Source organism: Triticum dicoccoides, chromosome 6A, assembly GCF_002162155.2.
Source record: "Triticum dicoccoides isolate Atlit2015 ecotype Zavitan chromosome 6A, WEW_v2.0, whole genome shotgun sequence".
NCBI classification, from domain to species: Eukaryota; Viridiplantae; Streptophyta; class Magnoliopsida; order Poales; family Poaceae; genus Triticum; species Triticum dicoccoides.
The window spans coordinates 400,555,935-400,565,411 of record NC_041390.1 but is presented as its reverse complement, the minus strand read 5'-3'; positions in this window follow the sequence as shown (position 1 = coordinate 400,565,411).

Genomic DNA, 9,477 nt, shown 5'->3' with positions numbered 1-9,477 from the left:
GCTCGCCTTCGGCGCCGGCCTCCGTGCACCGCCGTGAGCCGCCCGGCGACGACCTCGCCTCTCCTTGCCTCACCTCGCCGCCAGCCCGCGCCTCGTCGGAGCGCGCGCCGCCGCCGCCCTTGTCGCAGATCCGGTCGGGCCGGACCGGATCCGGCCGTCCCCGACCTCCCCTGCCATCCACCGGCGCCGCACCGCTGCCACATCACCGGCGAAGCCACCGGCGTCGCCATTGACCTCAAACCCTAGATCCGGAGGTCGAATTCTACTAAGTCCCCGATTTTTTTCAAGTTTCAAGTGCCTATGTTCATCATGTCGTAACTTTGTATCCATAACTCCGTTTTTGGCATATAGCATATCAAAATGTTCATCTCAGAGAGTACATAATTTCATTCCATTGCATCATTTTCATTTGAGTTTATCTTGATGCCCGAAATACTATTAGAAGTGGGCTACTTGAGATAATTTGTCAGATCTGCTGCTCCATTTAGCTTTTTGTCATTTTTGCCATGATTAATGTGTGCATGATATGCCCCTGAGCTCTACATATGTTTTGTTAAGGGTTTTGTCATCTTTCCAGAGGTGCAACCCATGTATTTTTGTGATGTGTGTGGTGAATAGCACAAGCTTGCCAAGTAGTGCACTTGGTAATGCTGATTTCAGAGACTTAGCATTTCCACTAAGTCCTTGAGCTGTTTATCTCATATTGCCATATGTTCATGTTGTTTCCTAGTGATCCGTGCCTCTTTTGAGGATGATAAGTAAGGATGTTTTGTTAATATTGTAGTGCTCTATCCATCCATGTCTTTGTTTGCAATTATGGAGCACCCTAGCTTGCGTCAATCGAGCTCTACTTTTGCTACTTTGTGAATCTGGGCAGATTGTCAACTTGTTTGCAATTTTGCCGATGATGTTGTAGTTGATCCGTGCATGCTATGCTATTATTCTTGCCATGTCTAGCTTGCATTTTGTGTATTCTTGATGGATGTATGCTTAGCTTATCATGACTTGCTCCGTATTGAGTGCATCGAGCTCGTAAACATGCCTACTTGAGATCAGTTTTCAGCATGCTCTAGTTTTCACTAAGTCTGTGATCTGATTATGTTTTTGCTATGTTCACATGCTTGCAATTGTATTTTCTGATCCCTTTTGGCTCAAGGTCACTAAGAGACTTTTGTTAAGCTCTTTGATCAGCTCCATGACATGCTTCACTTTGCCATGTTCAGTTCCTGTAGCATATAGTTTTGTTGCTCCGAAGTGTGCTACCTGATCTGAAATTCCAGACAAGTGTTAATTTCACCAAGTGTGAAACCTGTTTACCATATGCATTTTTGCCATGCTTAGTGCTAGACTTTTGTTAAGCATCATGAATGCATCTCTGCCATGTATTTTGTTGTCTTGTTTGAGTGCTGTAGCATGTTCATCTCATTGCATTTAGATGGCTACTTGCTGTAAATCGCAGACCGGTGTCATATTTGAATCGCTTGCCATTTCCAAACCGTAACTTCGATTGTGGCGTTCTTTATATCGTTTTCAAGCGATTTCATCTCATCTTTCAGTGGCATACTTGGATTTCCAAGTTGAGGCCAGGTTCTTACTTTCCTTGTCACATCTTGCATATGCATCCCGCATAGCATATCATCATTGCATCATATTGTTTGATCCTTGCACGTGGTTGATTGTGTCCTTGTTGCATGTTTGTCTTGTTTGGGTAGAGCCGGGAGACGAGTTCGCTAACGAGGAGCCCGTTGAGTTTGCTTTCGAGGATCCAGTCAACTCTGACAACTGTGCAGGCAAGATGATCATACCCTCGAAATCACTACTATCTTTGCTATGCTAGTTTGCTCGCTCTTTTGCTATGCCAATGCTACGATGCCTACCACTTGCTTTCCAGCCTCCCAAATTGCCATGTCAAACCTCTAACCCACCTTGTCCTAGCAAACCATTGATTGGCTATGTTACCGCTTTGCTCAGCCCCTCTTATAGCGTTGCTAGTTGCAGGTGAAGATTGAAGGCCGTTCCTTGTTGGAACATGTATTTACTTGTTGGGATATCATTATATTGCCATGTTATCTTAATGCATCTATATACTTGGTAAAGGGTGGAAGGCTCGGCCTCTCGCCTAGTGTTTTGTTCCACTCTTGCCGCCCTAGTTTCCGTCATATCGGTGTTATGTTCCCGGATTTTGCGTTCCTTACGCGGTTGGGTTATAATGGGAACCCCTTGATAGTTCGCCTTGATTAAAGCTTTTCCAGCAATGCCCAACCTTGGTTTTACCATTTGCCACCTAGCTTCTTTTTCCCTTGGGTTTCCGGAGCCCGAGGGTCATCTTATTTAAATCCCCCCGGGCCAGTGCTCCTCTGAGTGTTGGTCTGAACTAGAGTCCTGTGCAGTGCCCCCTCGGGGAAACTCGAGGTTTGGTTTTAGTTGTATGGAGCGCTCATCTGAGTGTGTCCTGAGAACGAGATATGTGCAGCTCCTATCGGGATTTGTCGGCACATTCGGGCGGTGTTGCTGGTCTTGTTTTAACCTGTCGAAGTGTCTTGAAGAACCGAGGTACCGAGTCTAATCGGAACGTCTTGGGAGGAGGTCTATTCCTTCGTTGACCGTGAGAGCTTGTCATGGGCTAAATTGGGACTCCCCTACAGGGATTTGAACTTTTGAAAGCCGTGCCCGCAGTTATGGGCAGATGGGAATTTGTTAATGTTCGGTTGTAGATAACTTGAACCTTAACTTAATTAAAATGAATCAACTGAGTGTGTTACCGTGATGGCCTCTTCTCGGCGGAGTCCGGGAAGTGGACACGGTGTTGGAGTAATGTTTGCGCAGGTTGCTCTCTATTTTCTCGCTCGCGCTTTGCCTCCTCTTCTCACTCTATTTTGCGAATAAGTTAGCCACCATATTTGCTAGTCGCTTGCTGCAGCTCCACATATTTACCTTGCCTTACCTATAAGCTTAAATAGTCTTGATCGCGAGGGTGCGAGATTGCTGAGTCCCTGTGGCTCACAGATTACTATTACACCAGATGCAGGGCCCGATGATTCCGCTCCAGGAGACGCGTTTGAGCTCAAGTGGGAGTTCGATGAAGACTCTCAATGTTACTATGTTTCCTTTCCTGATGATCAGTAGTGGTGCCCAGTTGGGGGTGATCGGGGCCGTGTCACATGTTGGGTTATCTTTTATTTTGGCGCCGTAGTCGGGCCATGAGTGTTTGGATGATGTAATGTTATTTATGTACTTGATTGACGTGGCGAGTGTAAGCCAACTATGTTATCTCCCCTTTTATTATCTATATTACATGGGATGTTGTGAAGATTGCCTAACTTACGACATATGCCTTCAATGTGATTATGCCTCTAAGTCGTGCCTCGTCACATGGGAGATATAGTCCCATCGAGGGTGTTACAAGTTGGTAATCAGAGCCTTCCCCGACCTTAGGAGCCCCATTGCTTGATCGTTTTTAGCGGCCGAGTTGTGTCTAAAAAAAATGTTTTGAGTCATTTAGGAATTATATATTGGAGAGTTTAGGAATTCTTTTTACTTCCCAGTCTCCTCATCGTTCTGGTAAGGCATCCTAACGTAGAGTTTTGACTCTTCTCTTCTCAAATTTCACTAAAAAAAATTTAGGATCACACGGGTATCTTGTAATCGTTCCGATGGTTTTATGATGAGAACATTGTCTTGGCGCCTCCTGTCAGGGGTTTAGTGGAAGTGTCCCGGGGAGTTGAGCTCTGAGGTGTTGTCATCATAATTTTATCGTTGCAGTTCTAGAATACCTGAGTTTAGTATGCCGACATAGAAAATCTCTTTTATGCAGTTCGTTGGTGAGATAACCTCGACGCCACCCAGTACTGGGGCGGGAGTTCGGGAGTATCGCCATAACTTGTATAACGGATGCTTTTCGAAGGTTGAGGTAAATGGTTTCCGAAGTTTTTCTTGGTTATGTGTTGAAGGATGGATACAGCTGGATGTAGGATTTGCTAGATTTGGGCGAGATATTATGCTTCCGCTATATCCCCAACACCTTATTGCATAACCGGAAAGGTTCGGGAGTTTCATAGGTGGGAATTCTTGTAGCTCTAGTTCTTCTTTCATGGATATTGGTTTGAGATTGGGATTTCTTACCGATTATTCGTTCTTGATCCGTACCTTGTTGATTTACTTCTCTACCTCAATTCTAAGTGTCTTCTCAATTTATGGATATGTGACCATTTCAAGAGGAATGCATTCGTTCATTTTGTTCGGATGTGAAGACTATATGTTGCAATTTTCATTCCGTTGGATTCAGCTTCAATATTTGTCTATCAATGTGCTAATGGATGTCAACCTCTTCAGGATGGCTCCTCCAACGCGCACGACTCCGAATCCTGATCCGCCACCACCTCCACCTCCTCCGGAGGCATGGCAAGCTGTGATGGCCGCAACCAATGCAAACACACAGTTGATCATGCAAATTCTTCAAGAGCGCAATCAAGGCAACCAAGGGAACCAAGGCAACAATCAGAATCACTTTGCTACACTCAACCAGTTCCTTGCTAATGGGCCAAAGACTTTCAGCAATTGTGTTGAGGCAACCGATGCTAAGGATTGGCTCGTGGATCTGTGCAAGCATTTCGAGTGCAGTAACGTCAGGTCTGAGGACTTTGTCAAGTTCGCTTCCTTCCAACTCAAAGATCAAGCTGCAGAATGGTTCCAGAAGTACAAGGATTCCAGAGGTGGACGTGTTATCACTTGGGATGAATTCCGTCAAGATTTCCGAGCTCATCATATTCCTCAGAGCGTGGTTGAAAGCAAGCATGAGGAATTCCACAACCTGAAGCAAGGCTCTTTGTCTGTCTATGACTACAACAAGTTGTTCCAGAAGCTCGCCCGCTTTGCCAAGCAGGACGTACCCGATGAGAAGAGCATGATATACCAGTTTAGGGGTGGTCTCAGAGAAGAAATTCAGCTAGCTCTTGTCCTCTTTGAGCCCTTGAGATATGATGAGTTCTACAACATGGCGTTGAAGCAAGAGGCTGCTCAGTTGAGGTGTGATGCTTCCAAGAAGCGAGTCAGAGATGTTACTCCTTCTTCCTCTACTCAAGTGGCCAAGCAGCAGAAGTATTGGCTTCCTCCTCCTCCGTTCCGTCAGCCGTATCAGCAGAAGAGCAAAGGTGGCAGTGGATCTTCCCACCTACCCAACCCTGGCTTTCAGAACAAGACTTCGTCTCAAGCTCCAAGATCGAGTGCTCCGTATCACCGTCCGCTTTCAGAGGTCACGTGCAACAAGTGCCAACAAAAGGGTCACTATGCCAACAAGTGTTTCAACTAGAGGCATCTTCCTCCTCCTCCTCCTGTCAGATCGGCAAGTACAGCTATGGTCAAGCATAACCCCAAGCATGCCAAGGTCAACTTGATGAATGCAGCTCAGGCAGAGGACTCGTCAGATGTTATCATGGGTAACCTTCCAGTTAACGATATTCCTGCAAAAGTTCTTTTTGACACTGGTGCATCGCATTGTTTAATTTCCAAACCTTTTGCATCGAAGTATGAGTGCGATTATCAGTATCTGCAAAGTTCCTTGCAAATTGTGTCACCGGGCAAGCAGATGACAGCTAACACCTGCATCCCGGAGGTTACTATCACCTTGGGCGACTACAAGTTCCTTTCTTCCCCAACTGTTCTTGGTAACTCGGATATTGATCTTATTCTCGGAATGGATTGGCTTTCTAAGCACAAGGCACATCTTGATTGTGCTGCCTGGCAGATTCAATTGACTCATTCGTCTGAGGATGTAATTGTCTTTTCCGCTCGGGATAATACCATCCGTCTGTTTTCTCTCAATGAGAAGGGTGAACTCGATGCCATCTCGCAAATTCCAGTCGTTTGCGAATATCAAGACGTCTTTCTAGAAGAGCTTCCAGGAATGCCTCCGCACCGGCCAGTTGAATTCGTTATTGATCTTGAGCCTGGCACGGAACCCGTGTGCAAACGTCCTTACAAGCTCGGACCTGAAGAGTTGAAGGAGCTGAAGAAGCAACTCGATATTCAAGAGAAAATGGGTCTCATCCGGCCTAGTTCTTCTCCGTGGGGTTGTGGTGTTCTTTTTGTGAAGAAGAAGGATGGAACGGACCGACTTTGTGTTGATTACCGTCCATTGAACAAGAAGACCATCAAGAACAAATACCCACTTCCCAACATCAACGAGCTGTTCGAACAACTCAAAGGTGCCCAAGTATTCTCCAAGCTTGATCTCCGTATGGGTTATCATCAAATTCGTATCCGTGAACAAGATATTCCCAAGACGGCTTTCAGGACAAGCTATGGTTCATATGAATACACTGTCATGTCTTTTGGCCTCGTCAATGCTCCTCCGACTTTCTCTCGCATGATGAACTTCATCTTCAACGCCTACACCAATGACTTCGTTTTAGTCTATCTCGACGACATTCTGGTTTTCTCCAAGAACAAGGAAGATCATGCCAAGCACTTGCGTTTGGTACTCGATAAGTTGAGGGAACACAAGTTCTACGCCAAGTTCTCCAAGTGTGAATTTTGGCTCGATGAGATTCTTTATCTTGGTCATATCATCTCTGCCAAGGGCATTGCGGTGAATCCTGAGAAGGTGTCTGCAATTGTGAATTGGGAACCTCCTCAGAACATGAAGCAACTCCGTAGCTTCCTCGGTCTCGCAAGCTACTGCCGAAGATTCGTTGAAAACTTTTCTAAGATCGCTAAGCCTCTCTCTAATCTTCTCCAGAAGCACGTCAAGTACGTTTGGTCTCCAGAGTGTGACATTGCTTTCAACACTTTGAAAGAGAAATTGATCACTGCTCCAGTTCTGACTCCGCCTGATGAATCCAAGTCGTACGAGGTCTTTTGTGATGCCTCTCTCCAAGGTCTTGGCGCAGTGTTGATGCAAGAGAAGAAAGTTGTTGCTTATACCTCTCGCCAATTGAAGCCTAATGAGAAGAACTACCCCACTCATGATCTCGAGTTGGCGGCAGTTGTGCATGCTCTTTTGACTTGGAGACATCTCTTATTGGGAAGAAAAGTGGACATTTTCACTGATCACAAGAGTCTCAAGTACATCTTCACTCAGCCTAATCTCAACCTCAGGCAAACTCGATGGGTCGAAATGATTCAAGAGTATAATCCGAGTATCGAGTATACTCCAGGCAAGGCCAATGTGATTGCTGACGCATTGAGCAGGAAAGCTTATTGCAACAGTCTGATTCTTAAACCTTATCAACCCGAGCTTTGTGAAGCTTTCCGCAAACTTAACCTGCAGGTTGTTCCTCAAGGTTTCCTCGCCAACCTTCAAGTCTCTCCTACCTTGGAAGACCAGATTCGCCAAGCTCAGCTTCTGGATGCTATGGTGAAAAAGGTGAAGATTGGGATTGCCAAGAGTCAACCCAAGTACAAGTGCTACCACCTTGATGACAAGGATACTCTCTTCTTCGAGGATCGTATTGTTGTACCCAAAGGTGACCTTCGTAAAGTGATCATGAACGAGGCTCACAATTCTCTCCTCTCCATCCACCCTGGGAGCACAAAGATGTATCAGGACCTCAAGCAGGCTTACTGGTGGACTCGAATGAAGCGCGAGATTGCTCAATTCGTGAATGAATGTGATGTCTGCAGAAGAGTGAAGGCAGAACACCAAAGGCCAGCTGGTCTCCTCCAACCTCTTGCCATTCTAGAATGGAAGTTTGACCACATTGAGATGGACTTCGTGACTGGGTTTCCAAAGTCCAAGCGTGGCAATGATGCTATATTTGTTGTCATCGACAAACTCACTAAAGTGGCTCACTTTCTGCCTATCAAAGAGTCGATCACTGCAGCTCAATTGGCGGGACTCTATACCTCTCGTATTGTCTCTCTGCACGGTATTCCACAAGTGATCTCTTCAGACCGTGGCAGCATCTTTACCTCCAAGTTTTGGGATTCTTTTCAGAAGGCCATTGGCACCAACATCCGCTTCAGCACAACTTTCCATCCTCAAACTAGCGGTCAAGTCGAGCGTGTCAACCAGATTCTTGAAGATATGCTTAGGGCTTGTGTGATCTCCTTCAGCATGAAGTGGGAGGATTGTCTTCCTTATGCTGAATTCTCCTACAACAACAGTTTTCAAGCAAGTTCGGGCAAGGCCCCATTTGAAATTCTGTATGGCAGGAAGTGCCGTACCCCTCTCAACTGGTCTAAAACCGGTGAACGTCAGCTTTTGGGTAAAGACTTGATCACAGAGGCAGAGGAAATGTGCAAAGTCATTCGAGATAACCTCAAAGCAGCCCAATCCCGCCAGAAGAGCTACTATGATAGTAAGCACCGTGATTTGGCTTTCGAGATCGGAGATCATGTGTACCTCCGCGTCTCTCCTATGAAAGGTACTCGTCGCTTCGGTATCAAAGGGAAGCTTGCCCCCAGATACATGGGGCCTTTCAAGATTGTCAGCAAGAGAGGCGACCTCGCCTATCAACTCGAGCTTCCTTCAAACTTTGCAAATGTTCATGACGTGTTCCATGTCTCTCAGCTCCGAAAGTGCTTCAAGACTCCTAACCGCACCATCAACTTCGAGGACATTGAGCTCCAAGAAGATCTCTCCTATCGTGAGCACCCAGTTGCTATTCTTGAAGAGACTGGACGCAGGACTCGCAACAAGTCAATCAAATTCCTCAAAGTCAAGTGGTCACACCATTCCGACCGTGAAGCTACCTGGGAACGCGAGGATCACCTCCGTTCTAAGTACCCGGCATTCTTTCAGTCCTAGATCTCGGGACGAGATCCTTTCGTAGTGGTGGAGTGTTGTAACACCCCGGATGTAACTTTCCCAATTTGTACTCCAACTCTTGCCGTTTCCGGCGTTAAGTTATTTTATTTTCGCGGGTTCGGGTCTTTGTCTCCGTGTGTTGTTATCGTTGTCATGCATCTCATATCATGTCATCATGTGCATTGCATTTGCATACGTGTTCATCTCATGCATTCGAGCATTTTCCCTGTTGTCCGTTTTGCATTCCGCGCTTCGTTCTCCTCCGGTGTTCATTTCTACCTTTCTTTCGTGTGTGGGGATTAAACATTTCCGGATTGGACCGAGACTTGCCAAGCGGCCTTGGTTTACTACCGGTAGACCGCCTGTCCAGTTTCGTACCATTTGGACTTCGTTTGATACTCCAACGGTTAACCGAGGGACCGAAAAGGCCTCGTGTGTGTTGCAGCAAAACACCCCTCCAATTTGGCCCAAAACCCACCATAAACCTCTCCATCATCTAGAGCGTTCGATCACGATCGCGTGGCCAAAAATTGCACCTCATTTGGACTCTCCTAGCTCCCTCTATGCCTATATATATCTCCCCCATTCGAATCACGGACGAAACCCTAGTCCCCCTCCTCCTCCAGCCGCCGGACAAAATCCGGACGGCTGGACGTGTCCGCCCACTTCGCCCGAGCCAGTCCCGCGCCGACACGTGGCGCCGCGCGCCCACATCGCCGCCCGCACCCGCC